Source organism: Pan paniscus, chromosome 8, assembly GCF_029289425.2.
Source record: "Pan paniscus chromosome 8, NHGRI_mPanPan1-v2.0_pri, whole genome shotgun sequence".
NCBI classification, from domain to species: Eukaryota; Metazoa; Chordata; class Mammalia; order Primates; family Hominidae; genus Pan; species Pan paniscus.
Window position 1 is genome coordinate 2,474,442 of NC_073257.2, and position 26,836 is coordinate 2,501,277.

Sequence of the window (26,836 nt, forward strand, 5' to 3'; positions counted from 1 at the left end):
ACAGAAAGAACCAACAGGAAACCTGTACCCAACAAACAGAAATGACAAGATGAAGGGAAAGCAGAGGTAAGGGCTTACCTTAGAAAGGGCAAGTGATTAGCTCAATATACAATACAATGTTTGCTCCTGACCCAAAAATTTGTACAATAATTTGGATATTACTTGCACAACCAGAAAAATCAGCCACTCATTAGGAAAATGTGTTTCTGTATAAGTCTTAGGACTCAGCTATCTATAATAACATGAAAAGACAATATTTTCATCCAAAATGAGTATTTTTGTTTGTCTTGGCTTGTTATTCTAACGTCAACAGCCTCTAAATAAACTGTTGAAGTACATGATATAACCACCTCTTTCTCCATCTTTCCCATTGCTCCCATAGGGTTTCAGTTGTGCAATTTCACCATTAGCAAAGCTTTTTGCTGAAATCTGGCTTTTCAAAGGGAGAGTATCCAGAAACAGAAGATGCTGATCTGGGAGGCTCTTCCTAATAGAACTGCTGCTTCAGTTTAACTTGAAAAAGCCCACACCCAGTTCCTAATGACAAACATCTGAACACCGGGTCTTCCCCTGAGCAAGACCATGCTATGCCTCCTGCTCGCTCTGTTCTATAAGCAACCCACAGATTGCTCCCTGTGAAGAGGAGCCTGCCAGGGGAGCAGCATTCCACCAGACCCTGATTTAGCAAGATATTTCCGTATCATTCCCCCAACCAGCTGGAAGTCCTCCACTGCTCTTGTGTAAAAATCTAACTCATCTTGCTGAATTTCCTGATTTAAAGGTCTAATTCATTTCACCAAAAGTGTGACAGAAGGAAACCAAGTACACCATCTCTCTCTTACCAAACCAAAGCTATTGCATGTGCATTCTGGGGGGAAAACATGGTCCAAATATGTTATGGAGGGGGTGCCAGCCCAGTGTCATCCTCTTACTATTGCCATAGGATCTTGGCTGATGGCATCAGAGGAAAAACAAGTTTATCGATTACTTTCAACCATTAAGCTCACTCCTCCATGAAAAATAAGTCACAAGTCCAATGTCTCTTATTAAAATAAGCACTGCAAAATATAAAGGAGTCACAGTTTTAAAATGGGGCACACGTTCTCTAAGCAGTGAACCATGTTAGAGGTGCACTGTTTACATTGTATAAAGTCCCCTGGAGCCAGGGTTAGGAAGCGCATCTGTTCTTTGGTGTTCTGGGATGAAGGAGAAAGGAAAATGTGCTGCCAGAAGTGAGTGGGAAGGAGCCCATGAGATAAAGGAAGTAAATCCATTTGCTGATTGCAATAATAATGGTAATACACGAAGCTATACATACATACATACATACATGCAAATTTTCAAATTTTTTTAAAAACAGAACTTAAGGCTTCCACTCATGTAATCAGCCCTTATGAACTCTCCTGATTAGCTGCAAGGATAATCTTCGTTTCTCCTCTTTCTTGCACCATCCTGGGCTCCCTTTTGACTTTTTTTTTTTTTTTAACTTACAAACGATCAGCTCATATTATGAAGTTTGTAGTCCCCTCCCGCCCCCTCTCTCTCTATATGGCTCATTTACATTGGCAGCTGTCGTGCTGCTGGGCATCCTCAAACCCACAAGTTTCCCTTTAATGTTTGAGCAGACAAACATGATCATGCACTATGCATCACTGTGCCACTCAAAATGCTTTTTTGTTTTTTTTATTGCATCTGAGAGAAATCTCAAGGTTGCAAACCTGGAGTCAGAATTGTCTCCATGTGTCTCAGTGGGAAGAGTATCGTGTGAAGAAACAAGTTGATTCTACTAATCAAAAGGAATTTTTTTTTGATATCAGGTCATCCTCCGAATGAATTTATATTACCGAGTGGAGGGTCACATGAAGAAAATGGTCAAGCAGCACCACCTAGAGCAAGAGCTGAGAAGTGCAGTGGAGCCGGGCTGTTTCAGGAAAGAAAAGCAAGCTGGGGCCTGGCTCAGCGCTCTCCCATCTGCTCCTGTCTGCACGGAAAGATTAGGATGACAGTGGCAGGAAGCCTGTGCACCTAGTATGCATCACTTGAAGGGAACACACAGATTCCAGTAAACAGTTGGAAGGAAATGTTAATACCAGGCTCTGCTAAACAATATGAAATGACTCCTAGATGAGACAAGCGACTTTCATCAAAGTTTCCTGATACCTGAAAAGACAGCCCAGGGGATCCTGCACTACATGTGGTGTATGTAAATTAAGCGGGTTTTTTTCCCCTTTGTAATCAAGGCTCATACACAAACAAAATCACACTTTAGAAACGGCCTATTTCAACTTGTAACTAGCTTGCTTTCAGGGGCTCCAGGTCAAAAAGAAATAGAGCACAAAGACGCTTTCTCCTTAGGGATCATACACAAATTCACTCTGTCCGTTTCTTTCCCACATGGAGCAACAAAGCCGTCAGACCTCTCCATCCACCCATCGGGTCCTTCCTGATTAAAGTGAGATAAATCACAGACCTCTCTCTCCAGATGGCAGGCGACAAGAGGGGGATGCTTGCCTCAAGAAGTCCTCCCCATCCCTCTGCATTCATGCAAGCCCGAGCGGAGAGATGCAAGAAATTACGGATGCATTTTAATTCCCCAGACCCTGCAATTAAAAATGGAAATTTTTTGGCCACACGTGTGTTGGCTCACGCCTGTAATCCCAGCACTTTCAGAGGCCGAGGTCGGCGGATCACCTGGGGTCAGGAGTTCGAGACCAGCCTGGCCAACATGGTGAAACCCTGTCTCTACTAAAAATACAAAAATTAGCTAGGAATGGTGGTGGGCGCCTGTAGTCCCAGCTACTCGGGAGGATGAGGCAGGAGAATCACTTGAACCCGGGAGGCAAAGTTTGCAGTGAGACAAGATCGCACCACTGCACTCCACTCTGGGTGACAAAGGAAGACTTCATCTCAAAAAATGTTTTTAAAAAATGGAAGTGTTGTTCTTTCATTTGTAAATGTGTTTTGGTAAAAGAGGGGCAGTTTAAGCAACCCTTTCTATTGTCTACATTGTTAAAATTCATCCGACATGGACTCTTGACTCCGTTTTGCCTGGGCAGACCCAATTCAAGCATTTACAACAGCTATAACCTCCTCAAATCAAAAAGAGGAATCAGCATTATTGCTAAGTTCAAATAAGGTCTTGTTTTATTTCATTTTTATTTTTGAATGCAGCCATTCCTCCATGTGCTGTCATCAGGTAAGATTGTCAGTCCTGATTAGGTAAAGGTATTATTACAAAATGCAATTCTTAAAAATTCAGTGTCTAACTACACTTTTAATAAGCCTTTCCCCCTCCCCTATGTATTCTCCCTTAGACACCCCTTCTCAAATTTAAAATCACAGAAACTAAAATATGATGCCTAAAGAGAGACTAGAGACTGCCCAGTCCTCTAATTTGATGAGTGGGAGTACTGAAGCCCAGAGGAGGTCAAGTAATTTGTTCCCATTGTCTTAGATAAGAAGAAAATGACCAGCTGGGAAATCCCACTCATGTCAAGGCAGAGGCACAGGGCCACAGACTGTGGTTGAATTGTGCCACACTCCTACATCCTTCTTTAGGAATCACAAAACATTCCTGTGTTGAGTCGGAGTCACTGACTTCCTTTTCAGGCTGATTGAGTTCTGTCCTTACGGGCTGCGACAAGAAGTTTTGGTATTATGCTACACCAAGACCATTTATCTAGTTCAAGAAATGAGCACAGTCCTTAGAGCCCAGCAACTTTCCCCATGTCCAGTAAATGTAGCTTCTCCATTAGAAGCTGTCAGAATGGAGCCTTCTGGCTCATCTTGATTTTGATTTGTGCAAGAATGAATGGTTGTGCTAAGACAGCTTTCCTAGCTGATAGAGAGCGAAACTTTTTTCTCATAATCTATAAAAAAATTAAATTAGAACTTTTTTCTCATAATCTGTGAAAAAATATTAAATTAAATCTGGCTCGTCTTGATTTTGATTTGTGCAAGAATGAATGGTTGTGCTAAGACAGCTTTCCTAGCTGATAGTGAGCAAAACTTTTTTCTCATAATCTATAAAAAAATATTAAATTAGAAGCATAGAGTTTATTTCATGACTTTTATCTTCCTGCAATTTTCTTGTGGGCATAAATGATTTGTTTTTATCCTGCCTGCCCCCCAATCCCTTTTCCAAGAGACTAAAAGAGTATCTAGTGCAAAGTAGAGACTCAAATATTTTTTTAATAAACAGTGATCCCAGCCACCCAGTGCATGTTGCCAAATGCCAACCCCATAAATGATCAAACACATCATCTCATTCAGCCAATCAAAATCAAGTGCTACCTATTTTTTTAAGTTTTCATAGCCCTTGGGCGTCTGCTTTCTCAGCATTTCCCAAACTTGAGTCATTCTCATCCTGCCTTCCTAATTTTGCTCTGTCAATTACCTCTACTATTATTTATTTCATATATTTTTAAATAGCCCCACTTTGAAACTTAAATACATGCCTTTTAAAGGAAGCTTTCTTACTACTATACATCAAAAGCCATTATTATTTGTTCTAAGTACTCATAACAACATGGTCACAACTATTAAAATTTACTAATGTGCATCCACATACTCTCTAAATTCATGGAGCATCTGCACAGACTTTAAGAAACAATTCTGCATTACTCACTCAATTTTCTTGACATCCTTCTGAGGCAGGACAAACCTTGGGCCCAAAGAATTGAGGTAGGAGTCCAAGCAAGTTGCCAGCCACATAAAGGCAAACCTTGGCTCGGAAGTCAGGACTACCAGCCCCTAGGTTATGGTTCATGCTCTTTCCTCTGCTCTCCAGAACCTCCTATCTCCAAGTGTAGTTAGCAGCCCAGATGCAGCAGCATCCTCTAGAGACTTGTTAAAAATGCAGAAGCTCAAGCTCCACCCCAGGCCTATGCAGACTGAATCTGCATTTTAACAAGGTCCAGGTAATTCACGTGCACATTAAGTTTGAAAAGGCCTGGTCTAGATCAGCGGTTCTCTAACTTAGCAGCACATTAGAACCATCTGTAGAGACTTTAAAAATACCAGTGCCTGGGCTTCACCTCCCAGAGAATCTGACTTAAGTGTCTGGGGTTTGCCCTGAGTCTAGGTATTTTTAAAAACTCCTCAGCTTATACAAAGCTGGCAGGGCTGGGCACAGTGGCTCATGCCTATAATCCCAGCACTTTGTGAGGCCAAAGTGGGCAGATTGCTTGAGTCCAGGAGTTTGAGACTAGCCTGGGCTAAAACCCCATCCCTACAAAAAAAAATACAAAAAGTAGTTGGGCATGGTGGTGGCACATACCTGTAGTCCCGGCTACTCAGGAGGCTGAGTCCTCGCTTGAACCCAGGAGGTCACGGTCTGGTCAACAGAGCAAGACCCTGTATCAAAACAAACAAACAAGCAAACAAAAAATGCTAGCAGCTTACCAGCTAGGGAGGCCTGTAGAGCCAAGTTTTCCAAATGGGGCTACATTAGTTCTTCCAGACCTTTAGCTGCATCAAAACCACCTGGATGGCTTGTTCAGCTACAGAGGGTCTGGCCATGCCCCTAGAGTTTCCAGCTGAGGGTCTGGAATGAGGCCCGATGATTTGCATTTCTAACAATCTCCAGGTGATGCTGATGCTGTGGGTCCAGGGACCACATTTTGAGAATCTATGCTAAATGAATCAGAGAAGACCAAAGCTCAAACTTATTCCAAGAACTTTTCAAGGCCCACCTGCAAGTTGTAGTGGAAGTAAGCATCTAAGGGTGCAAAAAATTTCACTGTAGACTAAGGCCTTTTACTTGAGCTCTCAAATGTTCCCATTTCTCTTATCAACCTAAATAACAAACAGAGAGAGGCTCTCCACAAGAAAAAGATGTTCGTTTGGAAACAGAGCCTTGTAATAGAAATAGGCAAGCCAAAGTAAACTATACGCATATTCACGGAGGTAAAGGAAGACAAAAGAAAAAATGAGGAAGATTATATGATCATTTGGAAATGATTATCCTTGGCTACAAAGATCAATAACAAAGGTGATGCCAGGCCCAGGTTGGACAGGCAGTTGTTGGGCAAATATCCTTCAGAAGCATTGTTGTGTGCAAAGTTGCAATGGGCTTTGTGCAAGATTGTGTTTTTTGCAGTCTTCTGTGATAAGTTTTTGTTATCAGGCATACAAGCCCAAGAATCCTTTATTGCATGGCCTTCCCTGGCTCTATTTGTCAGGGTTTTGGTTAGGGTAGGGGTATTTTTAACACTCTCAATGTAAAAAATGCCATAAGGTAGGTAACCCAATTGCTTGTTTCGTCTTCATAAAATAACGTTTCCACCCGAAGAAAATCTACACATAAATTGTAAAAATACCCTGGCATGCAGTCCCTGGAAAAGTCTGGAGTCATTCTCGGGGTTCCCACCCAGGTGGGCAAGCGTAGCCACCACAGATAAACACAAAGTAGGGGTGCCCGCTGGGGTTCGGCGGCAGGCAGTGGCCCTGGTTCTGATATTTGGCTGAAAACACAGCTCCTCTTTGTCACCCTCAGGACATTTCAGCTATTTCCTAGATAATAATCTCACTTCACCCAGCACAAAACAGGCACATGATCATGTCACTCTGACCTGGTTTGAGTCCAAGGAGAATTTTGTTTTTAAAATAATTTAGGTTAGTAGTTAAAATATGAACTTTGGGCCAGGAGTGGTGGCCCATGCCTATAATCCCAGCACTTCATGAGGCCAAAGTGGGCAGATTGCTTGAGTCCAGGAGTTTGAGACTAGCCTGGGCTAAAACCCCATCCCTACAAAAAAAAAATACAAAAAGTAGTTGGGCATGGTGGTGGCACATACCTGTAGTCCTGGCTACTCAGGAGGCTGAGTCCTCACTTGAACCCAGGAGGTCACGGTCTGGTCAACAGAGCAAGACCCTGTATCAAACAAAGAAACAAACAAACAAAAAATGCTAGCAGCTTACCAGCTAGGGAGGCCTGTACAACCAAGTTTTCCAAATGGGGCTACATTAGTTGTTCCAAAACTTTAGCTGCATCAAAACCACCTGGATGGCTTGTTCAGCTACAGAGGGTCTGGCCATGCCCCTAGAGTTTCCAGCTGAGGGTCTGGAATGAGGCCCGATGATTTGCATTTCTAACAATCTCCAGGTGATGCTGATGCTGTGGGTCCAGGGACCACATTTTGAGAATCTATGCTAAATAAATCAGAGAAGACCAAAGCTCAAACTTATTCCAAGAACTTTTCAAGGCCCACCTGCAAGTTGTAGTGGAAGTAAACATCTAAGGGTGCAAAAAAGTTTCACTGTAGACTAAGGCCTTTTACCTGAGCTCTCAAATGTTCCCATTTCTCTTATCAAACTAAATAACAAACAGAGAGAGTCTCTCCACAAGAAAAAGATATTCGTTTGGAAACAGAGCCTTGCAATAGAAACAGGCAAGCCAGAGTAAACTATACGCATATTCACGGAGGTAAAGGAAGACAAAAGAAAAAATGAGGAAGATTATATGATCATTTGGAAATGACTATCCTTGGATACAAACATTAATAACAAAGGTGATGCCAGGCCCAGGTTGGACAGGCAGCTGTTGGGCAAATATCCTTCAGAAGCATTGTTGTGTGCAAAGTTGCAATGGGCTCTGTGCAAGATTGTGTTTTTTGCAGTCTTCTGTGATAAGTTTTTGTTATCAGGCATACAAGCCCAAGAATCCGTTATTGAATGGCCTTTCCTGGCTCTATATGTCAGGGTTTTGGTTAGGGTAGGGGTATTTTTAACACTCTCAATGTAAAAAAATTACATAAGGTAGGTACATCAATGACTTGTTTGGTCTTCATAAAATAACTTTTCATAAAATCTCTGTAAACGTGGAAATATCTACACCGCTTTCTGTATAAACGTGGAAATATCTACACCGCTATCTCTGTAAATGTGTAAACATTTACAACGCTATCTGTATAAACATGGAACTATTTAAACCGCCATCTCTATAAACATGGAAATATCTACAGCGCTATCTCTATAAACATGGAAATGTCTCCACCGCTATCTTTATAAATATGGAAATATCTACACCGTTATCAGTATAAACATGGAAATGTCTACACTGCCGTCTGTATAAACATGGAAATATCTTCACCGCCATCTCGATAAACATGGAAATATCTACACCGATATCTGTATAAATATGGAAATATCTTCACCGCTATCACTATAAACATGGAAATATCTCCACCGCTATCTGTATAAACATGGAAATATCTGCACCGCTATCTGTATAAACATGGAAACATCTACACCGCTATGTGTATAAACATGGAAATATCTACACCGCTATCTGTATCAGCATGGAAGTATCTACAATGCTATCTGTGTAAACATGGAAATATCTACACAGCTATCTGTGTAAACATGGAAATATCTACAACGCTGTCTGTGTAAAGATGGAAATATCTACACCGCAATCTGTGCAAAGATGGAAATATCTACAACGATATCTCTATAAACATGGAAATATCTGCACTGTCATCTGTATACACATGGAAATATCTACACAGCCATCTGTATACACATGGAAATATCTACACCGCTATCTCTATAAACATGGAAATATCTACACCGCAATCTGTGTAAACATGGAAATTTCTTCACCACGATCTGTATAAACGTGGAAATGTCTCCAACGCTATCTGTATACACATGGAAATATCTGCACCGCTATCTGTATACACATGGAAATATCTACACTGCTATCGGTATAAATATGGAAATATCTACTCCGCTATCTGTATAAACATAGAAATGTCTTCACCGCTATCTGTATAAACATGGAAATACCTACATGGCTATCTCTATTAACATGGAAATATATACACCGCCATCTATGTAAACATGGGAATACCTCCAATGCCATCTGTATATACTTGGAAATATATACACAGACATCTGTATAAACATGGAAATATCTACACCGCTATCTGTATAAACATGGAAATAGAAACACCGCTATCTGTATAAACATGGAAATATCTATAATGCCATCTGAATAAACTTGGAAATATCTACACCGCTCTCTGTATTAATATGGAAATATATACACCGCTCTCTCTATAATCATGGAAATATCTACACTGCTATCTGTGTAAACATGGAAATATCTACACCGCTGTCTCCATAAACATGGAAATATCTACACCGCCAACTGTAAACATGGAAATATCTACACAGTTTTCTGTATAAACATGGAAATTTCTGCACCACCATCTCTATAAACATGGAAATATATACACTGCCATGTGCATAAACATGGAAAAATTTACAGAGCCATCTATATAAACATGGAAATATCTACACCACTACCTCTATAGTCTTGGAAATACTTACACAGCTATCTCTATTAACATGGAAATATCTACTCGGCCATCTCAATAAACATGGAAATATCTACACCGCCATCTTTATAACCATGAAAATATCTACAATGCCATCTCCATAAGCATGAAACTATCTACAACACCATCTGTGTGAAAATGGGAATATCTACACCTACATCTGTATAAACATGGAAATACCTACACTGCCATTTTTATTAAAATGGAAATATCTACACCGCGAGCTGTATAAACATGGAAATATCTTCACCACTATCTGTATAAACATGGAAATACCAATACCGCTGTCTCTATAAACATGCAAATATCTACACCGCGATCTGTATAAATATGGAAATATCTACACCGCTATCTGTATAAAAATGGAAACATCTACACCGCGATCTGTATAAAAATGGAAATATTTATCTATATCTATCTATATCTCTATGAACATGGAAACACCTACACCACCATCTCTATAAACATGGAATTATCTACACCGCTATCTCTCTAAACATAGAAATATCTACAAAGCCATCTCTATAAACATGGAAATATCTACACCGCCATCTGCATAAACATGGAAATATCTACAACGCCATCTGTATAAACATGGAAATATCTACACCGCCATTTGTATAAACATAGAAATATCTACACTGCCATCTGTAGAAAGATGGAAATGCCTACACCGTGATCTGTACAAACATGGAAATATCTACACCGCTACTTGTATAAACAAGGAAATATCTACACCGCTATCTGTATAAAAATTGAAAAATCTACACCACGATCTACATAAAAATGGAAATATCTACAACGCTATCTGTATAAACATGGAAATATCTACACCACTATCTGAATATACATGGAAATATCTACAACGCTATCTGTATAAACATGCAAATATCTACACCGCGATCTGTAAAAATATGGAAATATCTACACCGCTATCTCTATAAACATGGAAATGTCTACACCGCTATCTGTATAAACATGGAAATATCTACACAGTCATCTATATAAACATGGAAATATCTACACCACCATCTGTGAAAACATGGAAATATCTACACAGCCATCTGTATAAACATGAAAATATCTCCACCGCCAACTGTATAAACATGGAAATATCTCCACTGCTATCTGTATAAACCTGGAAACATCTCCACCGCTATCTGTAAAAACATGGAAATATCTACACCACAATCTGTATAATCATGGAAATATCTACACCGATTTCTGTATAAACATGGAAACATCTACACCGTTATCTGTATAAACATGGAAATATCTCCACCGCTTTCTGTATAAACATGGAAACATCTACCCCGTTATCTGTATAAACATGGAAATGTCTACAACGCTATCTGTATAAACATAGAAATATCTCCACCGCTTTCTTTATAAACATGGAAATATCTGCACCACTATCTCTATAAACATGGAACTGTCTACACCACCAAATGTATAAACATGGAAATACCTACACAGTCATCTGTATAAACATGGAAATATCTACACCACTATCTGCATAAACGAGGAAATATCTACACTGCCATCTGTATAAACTTGGAAATATCTATACACCCATCTCTATAAACATCGAAATATCTACATCACTATCTATATAAACATGGAAATAGCCACACCACTATCTGTATAAACTTGCAAATAACTACACCGCCATCTGTAAAGACGTGGACACATCTACGCAGTCATGTGTATAAACATGGAAATATCTAAACCTCCATCTCTATAAACATGGAAATATCTACACTGCCATCTGTATACACATGGAAATATCTGCACAGCCATCTGTATAAACTTGGAAATATCTACACCGCTATCTCTATAAACATGGAAATAGCTACAACGTTATCTGTATAATCATGGAAATACCTACAGAGCTATCTATACAAACATGGAAATATCTACACCGCTATCTGTATAAACATGGAAATATCTCCACCGCCATCTCAATAAACATGGAAATATCTCCACCGCTATCTCTATAAACATGGAAATATCTACACTGCTATATTTACAAACATGGAAATATCTGCACCGCTATGCGAATAAACATGGAAATATCTACACCGATATCTGCATAAACATGGAAATATCTCCACAGCTATCTGTATAAACATGGAAATAGCTACACCACTATCTGTATAAGCATGAAAATATCTACATCGCTATCAGTATAAACACGGAAATATCTCCGCCACTATCTCTATAAACAAGGAAATATCTCCAATGCTATCTCTATAAACATGGAAATATCTACACCGCTATCTTTATAAACATGGAAATATCTACACCAGTATCTGTGTAAACATGGGAATATCTACACTGCCATCTGTATAAACTTCGAAATAGCCACACCGCTGTCTGTATAAACATGGAAATATCTACACCGCCATCTTAATAAACATGGAAATATCTACACCGCTATCTCTATAAACCTGGAAATATCTACACCGCTATTTGCATAAACTTGGAAATATCTACACCGCCATCTGTATAAACATAGAAATATCTCCACTGCTATCTGTATAAACATGGAAATATCTCCACCGCTGTCTGTATAAACATGGAAATATATACACCGCTATCTGTATAAACATGGAAATACCAACACCACTATCTGTATAAACATGGAAATATCTGCACCGCTATCTGTATAAAAATGGAAATATCTACACCACTATCTCTATAAACATGGAAATAACTACACCGCCATCTCTATAAACATGGAATTACCTACAATGCTATCTCTATAATCATAGAAATATCTACACCACCATCTCTATAAACATGGAAATATCTACACGGCCATCTTCATAAACATGGAAATATCTACACCGCCATCTGTATAAACATGGAAATATCTACAAGGCTAACTGTGTAAACATGGAAATATCTACACCGCTATCTGAGTCAACATGAAAATATCTACACCGCTATCTGTGTAAAGATGGAAATATCTGCACCGCAATCTGGGCAAAGATGGAAATATCTTCACCGCTGTCTGTCAAAGATGGAAATATCTACACCGCAATCTGTGCAACGATGGAAATAAATACACCGCTATCTGTGTATAGATGGTAACATCTACACCGCTATCTGTATAAACATGGAAATATCTACACCGCTATCTGTATAAATATGGAAATATCTACACCACCATCTGTATAAACATGGAGATATCTACACTGCCATCTGAATAAACATGGAAATATCTACAGCACTATCTGTATAAACGTGGAACTATCTCCACTGTTCTCTGTGTAAACATGGAAAAATCTACACGTCTATCTGTATAAACATGGAAATATCTGCACCGCTATCTGTATAAACATGCAAATATCTACAAGGCTATCTGTGTAAACATGGAAATATCTACACCGCTATCTGTGTAAACATGGAAATATCTACACCGCTATCTGTGTATAGATGTTAACATCTACACCGCTATCTGTATAAACATGGAAATATCTACACCGCTATCTGTATAAATATGGAAATATCTACACCGACATCTGTATAAACATGGAGATATCTACACCGCCATCTGAATAAATATGGAAATATCTACACAACTATCTGTATAAACGTGGAACTATCTCCACCGTTCTCTGTATAAACATGGAAACATCTACACCTCTATCTGTATAAACATGGAAATATCTACACCGATATCTGTATAAACATGCAAATATCTACAAGGCTATCTGTGTAAACATGGAAATATCTACACCGCTATCTGTGTATACATGGAAATATCTACAACGCTATCTGTATAAACATGGAAATATCCACACTGCCATCTGTATAAACCTGGAAATAGCCACACTGATATCTGTATAAACATGGAAATGTCTACACCGCTAACTTTGTAAACATAGAAATATCTACACTGCTATCTGTGTAAATATGTAAATATCTAAACAGCAATCAGTGCAAAGATGGAAATATCTTCACCGATATCTGTGTAAAAATGGAAATATCTACACCGCAATCTGTGCAAAGATGGAATAACTACACCGCTGTCTGTGTAAAGATGGTAATATCTACACCGCTATCTGTATAAACATGGAAATATCTACACCGCTATCTGTATAAACATGGAAATATCTACACCGCCCACTGTATAAACAAGGAAATATCTACAAAGCCATCTGAATAAACATGTAAATATCTAAACCGCAGTCTGTATAAACATGGAAATATCTCCACCGTTCTCTGTATAAACATGGAAACATCTCCACCACTATCTGTATAAACATGGAAATATCTACACCGCAATCTGTATAAACATGCAAATATCTACAAGGCTATCTGTGTAAACATGGAAATATCTACACCGCAATCAGTGTAAAGATGGAAATATCTACATCGCAATCTGTGCAAAGATGGAAATAACTACACCACTATCGGTGTAAAGATGGTAATACCTTCACCGCTATCTGTATAAACATGGAAATATCTACACCGCTATCTCTATAAACATGGAAATATCTACACTGCCACCTGTATACACATGGAAATAGCTACACAGCCATCTCCATAAACGTGGAAATATCTACACCGCTATCTCTATAAACATGGAAATACCTACACCGCAATCAGCGTAAACATGGAAAAATCTACACCGGTATCTATGTAAACTTGGAAATATCTACACCGCTATCTGTATAAACATGGAAATGACTACACCACCATCAGTAAAAACATGGAAATATCTACACCACCATCAAAATAAACATGGAAATATCTACACCGCTAACAATATAACCATGGAAATATCTACACCGCTATCTCTATAAACATGGAAATATATACACCGCTATCTGCAAAACATGGAAAAATGTACACCGCTATCTGTATAAACATGGAAATACATACAACGCTGTCTGTGTAAACATGGAAATATCTACACCGCTAACACTATAAACATGGAAATATCCACACCGCTATCTCTATATACATGGAAATATCTACACCGCTATCTGCATAAACATGGAAATACTACACCGCTATCTGTATAAACATGGAAATAGCTACAACGCTATCTGTGTAAACATGGAAATATCTACACCGCTATCTGTGTAAAGATGGAAATATCTGCACCGCTATCTTTATAAACATGGAAATATCCACACCGCTATCTCTATAAACATGGAAATGTCTACATCGCCATCTGTATAAACATGGAAGGATTTACACAGTCATCTGTATATACATGGAAATATCTAAACAACCATTTCTATGGACATGGAAATATTTACACTGCCATGTTTATAAACATGGAAATATCTACACTGCCATCAGTATAAACTTGGAAACATCTGCACTGCTATCTGTATAAAAATGGAAATATCGACACCGCTTTCTGCATAAACATGGAAATAACTGCACTGCCGTCTGTATAAAGATGAAAATATCTAGATCGCGAGCTGTATAAACGTGGAAATATCTACACCGCTATGTGTATAAACATGGAAATACCAACACTAATCTCTGTATAAACATGGGAATAACTATACTGCTATCTCTATAAACATGGGAATATCTACACCGCCATCTGTATAAACAAGGAAATATGTACACAGTCATCTGTATAAACATGGAAATAACTACACCGCTATGTGTATAAACATGGAAATATCTACACCGATATCTGTATAAACATGGAAATGTCTACACCGCCATCTGTAAAAACATGGAAATATCTACACCACCATCTGAATAAACATGGAAATATCTACACCGCTAACACTATAAACATGGAAATATCTACACCGCTATCTCTGTAAACATCGAAATTTCTACACCACTGTCTGCATAAACATGGAAATATCTACACCGCTATCTGTATAAACATGAAAATATCTACAACGCTATCTGTGTAAACATGGAAATATCTACACCGTTATCTTTGTAAAGATAGAAATATCTGCACCGCAATCTGTGCAAAGATGGAAATATCTACACTGCTATGTCAATAAACATGGAAATATCTGCCCGGTATCTGCATAAACATGGAAATCTCCACACCGCTATCTCTATATACATGGAAATAACTACACTGACATCTCTATAAACATGGAATTATCTACTCCGCTATCTATATAAACACAGAAATATCTACACTGCCATCTCTATAAACATGGAAATATCTACACAGCCATCTGCATAAACATGCAAATATCTACACTGCCATCTGTAGAAAGATGGAAATATCTACACCGCGATCTGTATAAACATGGAAATATCTACAAACCTATCTGTATAAACATGGAAATATCTACACCGCTATCTGTATAAACATGGAAATAACTACACCGCTATCTCTATAAACATGCAAATATATACACCGCTATCTGTATAAATATGGAAATACCTTCACCGCTATCTGCATAAACTTGGAAATATCTACACCGCGAGCTGTGTAAACATGGAAATATCTGCACCGTTATATGTATAAACATGGAAATACCAACACCGCTATCTGTATAATCTTGGAAATGTCTAAACAGCTATCTGTATAAACATGGAAATATCTACCCTGCTATCTCTATAAACATGGAAATACCTACACCGTTATCTGTGTAAAAAAGGAAATATCTACACCGCTATCTCTATAAACATGGAAATGTATTCACCGCCATCTCTATAAACATGGAAAAATCTACACCGCCATCTACATAAAAAAGGAAGTATCTACACCGCCATCTCAATAAACGTGGAAATATCTACACCGTTATCTCTACAAACATGGAAATACCTACAACACTAACTGTGTAAACATGGAAATAACTACTCAGCTGTCTGTGTAAACATGCAAATATGTAAACCGTTATCTGTGTGAAGATGGAAATATCTACACGGCAATCTGTGCAAATATGGAAATATCTACAACTCTATCTCTGTAAACATGGAAGTAGCTACACTGCTATCTGTATAAACATGGAAATATCTACACTGCTATCTGTATAAACATGGAAATATCTACACCACGATCTGTATAAACATGGATATATCTACACCGCTATCTGTATAAACATGGAAATATCTATAACGCCATCTATGTAAATATGGATATAAATTCACCGCTAACTCTATAAACATGGAAATGTCTACACCGCTATCTGTATAAACTTGGAAATATCTACATGGCTATTTCTATAAATGTGGAAATATCTACACCACCATCTGTAAAAATATGGAAATATCTACACAGCCGTCTGTATAAACATGGAAGTATCTACACCTCCATCTGCATAAACATGGAAATATCTACAATGCCATCTGTATACACATGGAAATATCTACAAAGCCATCTGTATATACATGGAAATATCTGCACCGCTATCTCTATAAACATGGAAATACCTACACCGCTATCTGTATAAACATGGAAATATCTACACTGCTATGTGCATGAACATGGAAATATATACAACGCCATCTGTATATACTTGGAAATAACTTCACCGCTACCTGTATAAACATGGAAATATCTACACTGCCATCTGAATAAACATGGAATTATCCACACAGCTATCTGTATAAGGATGGAAATCTCTACACCACCATCTGAATAAACATGGAATTATCCACACAGCTATCTGTATCAGGATGGAAATCTCTACACCGCTGTCTCTATAAACTTGGAAATATCTACACAGCTATCTGTATAAACATGGAAATACCTAAACCGCTATCTCTATAAACATGGAAATATCCACACCGCCATCTGTATAAACATGGAAATATGTACACAGTCATCTGTATAAACATGGAAATATCTTCAACGCTATGTGTATAAATAAGGAAATATCTACACCGCTATCTGTATAAACATGGAAATAACTACACTGCCGTCAGTATAAACATGGAAATATCTACACAGCCATCTCTATAAACATGGAAATATCTACATATCTATCTGTATAAACATGGAAGTATCTTCACCGCTATCTGTATAAACATGGAAACATCTACAAAACTATCTGTATAAATATGGAAATATCTACACCGCTATCTCTATAAACATGGAAATGTCTACACAGCTATCTGTATAAACATAGAAATATCTACACCACCTTCTGTAAAAACATGGAAATATCTACACAGTCATCTGTATAAACATGGAAATATCTACACCTCCATCTGTATATACATGGAAATATCTACACTGCCATCTGAATACACATGGAAATATCTACACAGCCATCTGTATAAACCTGGAAATATATACAAAGCTATCTCTATGAACATGGAAATGCCTACACCGCTATCAGTATTAACATGGAAATATCTACACCGCCATCTGTATAAACATGGAAATATCTACACCGCCATCTCTATAAACATGGAAATATATCCACCGCTATCTCTATAAACATGGAAGTATCTCCACCGCAATCTGTATAAACATGGAAATATCTACACCGCTATCTGTATAAACATGGAAATATCTACATGGCTACCTCTATATACATGGAAATATCTACACCGCCATCTGTATAAACTTGGAAATAACAACACACTCGCCTCTATAAACATGGAAATATCTACACCACTATCTGTATAAACATGGAAATATCTACATTGCCATTTGCATAAACATGGAAATATCTACACAGCCATTTCTATAAACCTGGAAAAATCTACTTCGCTGTCTGTAGAAACATGGAAATAGCCACTCCGCTATTTGTATCAACATGGAAATATCTCCACCGCCATCTGTAAAAACATGGAAATATCTACACCGTCATCTGTATAAACATGGAAGTATCTGCACCTCCATCTGTATAAACATGGAAATACCTACACAGCCATCTGTATAGACCTGGAAATATCTACACAGCCATTTGTATAAACCTGGAAATGTCTACACCGCCATCTCTATAAACATGTAAATAATTACACCGCTATCTGTAGAAACATGAAAATATCTCCAACACTTTCTGTATAAACTTGGAAATAACTACACCGCTATCTGTATAAACATGGAAATATCTACACAGCAAACTGTAAAAACTTGTAAATATCTACACAGTCATCTGTATAAACATGGAAGTATCTACAACTCCAATTGTATAAACATGGAAATATCTGCACTGACATCTGTATACACATGGAAATATATTCACAGACATCTGTACAAACCTGGAAATATCTACACCGCTATCTCTATGAACATGGAAATGCATTCACCGCTATCTGTATATACAAGGAAATATCTACACCGCTATCTGTATAAACATGGAAATATCTACACCGCCATCTGAATAAACATGGAAATATCTAAACGGCTATATGTATAACTATGGAAATATCTACACCGCTATCTCAATAAACATGGAAATATCTACATGGCTATCTGTATAAACATGGAAATATCTACACCGCTATCTGTATAAACATGGAAATATCTACACTGCCATCTGAATAAACATGGAAATATCTACAAAGCCATCTGTATAAACCTCGAAATATCTACATCGCTATCTGTATAAACATGTAAATATACACACCGCTATCTGTATAAACATGGAAATACCTACACCGCCATCTGTCAAAACATGGAAATATCTACACAGTCATCTGTATAAACATAGAAATATCTACGCCTCCATCTGTATAAACATGGATATATCTACACCGCTAACTCTGTATATTTGGAAATAACTACACCGCTATCTGTATGAACATGGAAATAGCCCCACCGCTATCTGTATAAACATGGAAATATCTACACCGCCATCTGAAAAAACATGGAAGTATATACATAGTCATCTGTATAAAGATGGAAGAATCCACACCTCAAACTGTATAAACATGGGATTATCTGCACTACAATCTGTAGACACATGTAAATATCTACACAGACAACTGTATAAACCTGGAAATATCTACACCGCTGTCTCTATAATCATGGAAATACCTACAACGCTATCTGTATAAACATGGAAATATCTACACTGCTATCTGTATAAACATGGAAATATCTACACCGCTATCTGCATAAACTTGGAAATATCTACACCGCCATCTCTATAAACGGAAATATATCCACCGCTATCTGTATAAACATGGAAATATCTCCACCGCTATCTGCATAAACATGGAAATATCTACACTGCCATCTGTATAAACATGGAAATAGCCACACCACTATCTGTATAAATATGGAAATATCTACACAGCTATCTCTATAAACATGGAAATGTCTACACCGCTATCTGTATAAACATGGAAATATCTACACGGCTATATCTATAAACATGGCAATATCTACAATGCCATTCGTATAAACATGGAAATAACTACACCACTATCTGTATAAACATGGAAATATCTACACTGCCATCTGTATAAACATGGAAATATCTACACAGCCATCTCTATAAACATGGAAATATCTTCATAGCAATCTGTATAAACATGGAAATAGCCACACCGCTGTCTGTATATACATGGAAATACCTACACCGCCATCTGTATATACATGGAAATATCTACACAGTCATCTGTATGCACATGGAAATATCTACACCTTCATCTGTATAAACATGGAAATATCTACACTGTCATCTTTATATGCATGGAAATATCTACATCGCCATCTATATGAACTTGGAAATATACACACCGCCATCTGTATAAACATGGAAATTTCTACACTGCTATCTGTATTTACATGGAACTAACTACACCGCTATCTAAAACATGTAAATATCTACACCGCTATCTGTATAAACTTAGAAATACCTACACCGCCATCTCTATAAACATGAAAATGCATCCACCGCTATCTGTATAAACATGGAAATATCTGCACCACTATCTCTATAAACATGGAAATATATCCACCGCTATCTGTAAAAACATAGAAATATCTCCTCCGCTCTCTGTATAAATATGGAAATATCTCCACCGCTATCTGTATAAACTTGGAAATATCTACATCGCTATCTGTGTAAACAAGGAAATATCTACACTGCCATCTGTATAAACATGGAAATAGCCACAACGCTATCTGTATAAACATGAAAATATGTACACCGCCATCTGAATGAACATGGAAATATCTACACGGCTATCGGTATAAACATGGAAATATCTACACCGCTGTCTCTATATACATGGAAATATCTACACCACTATCGGTATAAACATGAAAATATCTACACTGGCATCTGTATAAACTTGGAAATATCTACACACCCATCTCTATAAACCTGGAAATATCTACATCGCTATCTGTATAAACATGGAAATATCTACACCGCCATCTGTAAAAACATGGAAATATCTACATAGTCACTGTATAAACATGGAAGAATCTACACCTCCAACTGTATAAACAAGGGAATATCTGCACTACCATCTGTATACACATGGAAATATCCACACAGACAACTGTATAAACCTGGAAATAACTACACCGCTGTCTGTATAATCATGGAAATACCTACAACGCTATCTGTATAAACATGGAAATATCTACACCGCAATCTGTATAAACATGGAAATATCTATAACGCTATGTGTATAAACTTGGAAATATCTACACCGCCATCTCTATAAACATGGAAATATATCCACCGCTATCTGTATAAACATGGAAATATCTACACCGCTATCTCTATAAACATGGAAATATCTACACCGCTATCTGTATAAACCTGGAAATACCTACACCGCTATCTGTATAAACATGGAAATATCTACAAAGCCATCTGTATATACCTCGAAATATCTACATCGCTATCTGTATAAACATGTAAATATCCACACCGCTATCTGTATAAACATGGAAATATCTACACTGTCATCTGTAAAAACATGGAAATATCTACATAGTCACTGTATAAACATGAAAGAATCTACACCTCCAACTGTATAAACATGGGAATATCTGCACTACCCTCTGTATACACATGGAAATATCTACACACACAACTGTATAAACCTGGAAATACCTACACCGCTGTCTCTATAATCATGGAAACACCTACAACGCTATCTGTATAAACATGGAAATATCTACACCGCTATCTGTATAAACATGGAAATATATCCACCGCTATCTGTATAAACTTGGAAATATCTCCACCGCTATCTCTATAAACATGGAAATATCTTCACCGCTATCTGTATAAACATGGAAATACCTGCACCGCCATCTGTATAAACATGGAAATATCTACACAGTCATCTGCATAAACATGGAAGTATCTACACCTCCATCTGTATAAACATGGGAATATCTACACTGCCATCTGTATACACATGGAAATATCTACACAGCCAACTGTATAAACCTGAAAATACCTACACCGCTATCTACATAAACATGGAAATATCTAGACCGCTATCTGTATAAACATGGAACTATCTACACCGCTATCTATAAACATGTAAATATCTACACCGCTATCTGTATAAACTTAGAAATATCTACACCGCCATCTGTATAAACTTGGAAATATCCCCAACACTATCTGTATAAACATGGAAATATCCCCACCGCTATCTGTATAAACATGGAAATGTCTACACCGCTATCTGTATAAACATGGAAATGTCTACATCGCTATCTGTATAAACATGGAAATAGCCACACCGCTATCTGTAAAAACATGGAAATACCTACACAGTCATCTGTATAAACATGGAAATATCTACACCACCATCTGTATAAACATGACAATATCTACACTGCCATCAGTATACACATGGATATATCTACACAGCTATCTGTATAAACAGGGAAATATCTACACCGCTATGTGTATAAACATGGAAATATCTACACCCCTATCTGTATAAACTAGGAAATATCTACACCGCCATCTCTATAAACATGGAAATATCTCCAACGCTATCGTTATAAACCTAGAAATATCTCCACCGCTATCTGTATAAACATGGATATATCTCCACCGCTATCTGTATAAACATGGAAATATCTACACCGCTATCTGCATAAACATGGAAATATCTACAATGCTATCTGTATAAACATGGAAATATGTACATCGCTATCTGCATAAACATGGAAATAACCACACCGCTATCTGTATAAACTTTTAAATATCTACACCGCCATCTGTATAAACATGGAAATATCTACAACGCTATCTGTATAAACATGGAAATATCTCCACCGCTATCTGTATAAACATGGAAATATCTCCACCGCTACCTGTATAAACATGGAAATATATACACCGATATCAAAAAAACATGGAAATATCTAAAACGCTATCTGTATTAACATGGATATATCTACAGGGCCGACTGTATAAGCATGGAAATAGCCACAGCGCTATCTGTATAAACATGGAAATATCTACACCGCCATCTGAATAAACATGGAAATATCTACACGTCTATATGTATAAATATGGAAATACCTACACCGCTATCTCTATATACATGGAAATATCTACACCGCTATCTGTATAAACATGGAAATATCTACATTATCTCTATAAACATGGAAATATCTACACTGCCATCTGTATAAACATGGAAATATATACAGCACCATCTGTATAAACATGGAAATATCTACACGGCTAACTCTATAAACATGGAAATGTCTACACCGCTATCTGTATAAACATGGAAATATCTACATGGGTATCTCTATAAAAATGGAAATATCTACAACGCCATCTGTATAAACATGGAAATATCTATAAAGTCATCTGTAAAAAAATGGAAATATCTACACCACTATCTGTAAAAACATGGAAATATCTACACTGCTATCTGTATAAACATGGAAATATCTACACAGCCATCTTTATAAACATGGAAATAACTACACTGCTATCTGTATAAACATGGAAATAACTACACCGCTATCTCTATAAACATGCAAATGTTTACATCGCTATCTGCATAAAGTTGGAAATATATACACCGCCAGCTGTATAAACATGGAAATACCACACCACTATCTGTATAAACATGGAAATATATACATGGCTATCTCGATATACATGGAAATATCTACACCGCCATCTGTATAAACATGTTAATAGCTGCACAGTCATCTGTATAAACATGGAAATATCCTCACCACTATCTGTATAAACATGGAAATATCTACACTGCCATCTGTGTATTCATGGAATTGTCTACACAGCCATCTCTATAAACCTGGAAATATCTACATCGCTATCTGTGAAAACATGGAAATAGCCACACAGCTATCTGTATAAACATGGAAATACCTACACCGCCATCTATAAAAACATGGAAATATCTATACAGTCATCTGTATAAACGTGGAAATATCTACACCTCCATTTGTATATACATGGAAATATCTACACTGCCGTCTGTATACACATGGAAATATCTACACAGCCATCTGTATACACCTGGAAATATCTACACCTCTATCTCTATAAACATGGAAATAACTACACTACTATCTGCATAAACATGGAAATATCTACATCGCTATCTGTATAAACTTGCAAATATCTACACCGCCATCTCTATAGACATAGAAATATATCCACCGCTATCTGTGTAAACATGGAAATATCACCACCGCTATCTGTATAAACATGGAAATATCTCCACCGCTATCTGTATAAACATGGAAATATCTACACCGCTATCTGTATAAACACGGAAATATGTACATTGCAATCTGCATGAACATGGAAATATCTGCAATGCCATGTGTATAAACATGGAAATAGCCACAGCGCTATCTGTATAAACATGGAAGTATCTACACCGCCATCTGAATAAACATGGAAATACCTACACGGCTATCTATGTAAATTTGGAAATATCTACAACGCTATCTCTATAAACATGGAAATATGTACACAGCTATCTCTATAAACATGGAATATCTACACCTCCATCAGTATAAACATGTTAATATCTACAATGCCATCTGTATACACATGGAAATATCTACACAGCCATCTTTATAAACATGGAAATATCTACACCGCTATCTCTATAAACATGGAAATACGTACTTCGCTATCTGTATAAACATGGAAATATCCACACCGCTATCCGTATAAATTTGGAAATATTCACACCGTCATCATGATAAACCGGGAAATATCTTCACCACTATCTGTATAAACCTAGAAATATCTCCACCGCTATCTGTATAAACATGGAAGTATCTCCACCGCTGTCTGTATAAACATGGAAATATCTACACCACTATCTGTATAAACATGAAAATATCTACAACAGTATCTGTATAAACATGGAAATATCTACACTGACATCTGAATAAACATGGAAATAACTTCACGGCTATCTGTATAAATATGGAAATACCTACACAGCTATCTCTGTAAAACTGGAAATGTCTACACCGCTATCTGTATAAACATTTAAATATCTACGTGGCTATCTCTATAAACATGGAAATATCTACACCGTCATCAGTATAAATATGGAAATAACTAAACTGCTATCTCTATAAACATAGAAACGTCTACACCGCTATCTGTATAAACATGGAAATATTTACAAGGCTATGTCTATAAACATGGAAATATCTACACCGCCTTCTCAATAAACATGGAAATACCTACACACTCATCTGTATAAACATGGAAATACCTTCACCACTATCTGTATAAACATGGAAATATCTACACTGCCATCTGCATAAACATGGAAATATCTACACAGTTATCTCTATAAAAATGGAAATATGTACACCGCTATCTGTATAAACATGGAAATATCTCCACCGCTATCTGTATAAAAATGGAAATATCTACAATGATATCTGTATAAACATGGAAATATCTTCATCGCTATCTGTATAAACATGGAAATAGCCACACCGCTATCTTTATAAACATGGAAATATCTACACCTCCTTCAGTATAAACATGTTAATATCTACAATGCCATCTGTATACACATGGAAATATCTACACAGCCATTTTTATAAACATAGAAATATCTACACCGCTATCTCTATAAACATGGAAATACGTACTTCGCTATCTGTATAAACATGGAAAAATCCACAACGCTATCTGTATAAATTTGGAAATATCTACACTGCCATCACGATATACCCGGAAATATCTTCACCGCTATCTGTATAAACCTAGAAATATCTCCATCGCTATCAGTATAAACATGGAAATATCTCCACCGCTATCTGTATAAACATGGAAGTATCTACACCACTATCTGTATAAACATGGAAATATCTACAACAGTATCTGTATAAACATGGAAATATCTACGCTGTCATCTGAATAAACATGGAAATAATTACACGGCTATCTGTATAAATATGGAAATACCTACACCGCTATCTCTATAAAACTGGAAATGTCTACACCGCTACCTGTATAAACATTTAAATATCTACGTGGCTATCTCTATAAACATGGAAATATCTACACCATCATCAGTATAAATATGGAAGTACCTCCACTGCTATCTCTATAAACATAGAAACGTCTACACCGCTGTCTGTATAAACATGTAAATATTTACAAGGCTATCTCTATAAACATTGAAATATCTACACCGCCTTCTCAATAAACATAGAAATACCTAGACACTCATCTGTATAAACATGGAAATACCTACACCACTATCTGTATAAACATGGAAATCTCTACAATGCCAACAGCATAAACATGGAAATATTTACACAGCCATCTCTATAAACATGGAAATATCTACACCGCTATCTGCATAAACATGGAAATATCTACACCGCCTACTGTAAAAACATGGAAATCTTTACACAGTCTTCTGTAAACATGGAAATAACTGCGCCTCCATCTGTGTAAACATGGAAATATATACACTGCTATCTGTAAACACATGGAAATATCCACACAGCCATCTCTATAAACATGGAAATATCTACACCGCTATCTGTAAAAACATGGATATATCTACATCCTCATCTGTATAAACATGGAAATATCTCGACCGCTATCTCTATAAACATGGAAATATCTCCCCCATTATCTCCATAAACATGGAAATATCTACACCGCTATCTTTATAAACATGGAAATATCTACACCACTATCTGTATAAACATGGAGATATCCACACTGCCATCTGTATAAACATGGAAACAGCCACACCGCTATCTGTATACACATGGAAATATAAACACAGTCATCTGTATAAACATGGAAATAACTACACCGCTATCTGTATAAACTTGGAAATATCTACACCACTATCTGTATAAACATGGAAATATCTACACCGCTATCAGTATAAATATGGAAATATCTACACTGCTATCTCTATAAATATGGAAATGTCTACACCACTATCTGTATAAACATGGAAATAGCTACACTGCCACCTGTATAAACATGGAAGTAGCCACATCACTAACTGTATAAACATGGAAATATCTACACCACCATCTGCAAAAACATCGAAACATCTACACACCTATCTGTATAAATATGGAAATATCTACACCGCCATCT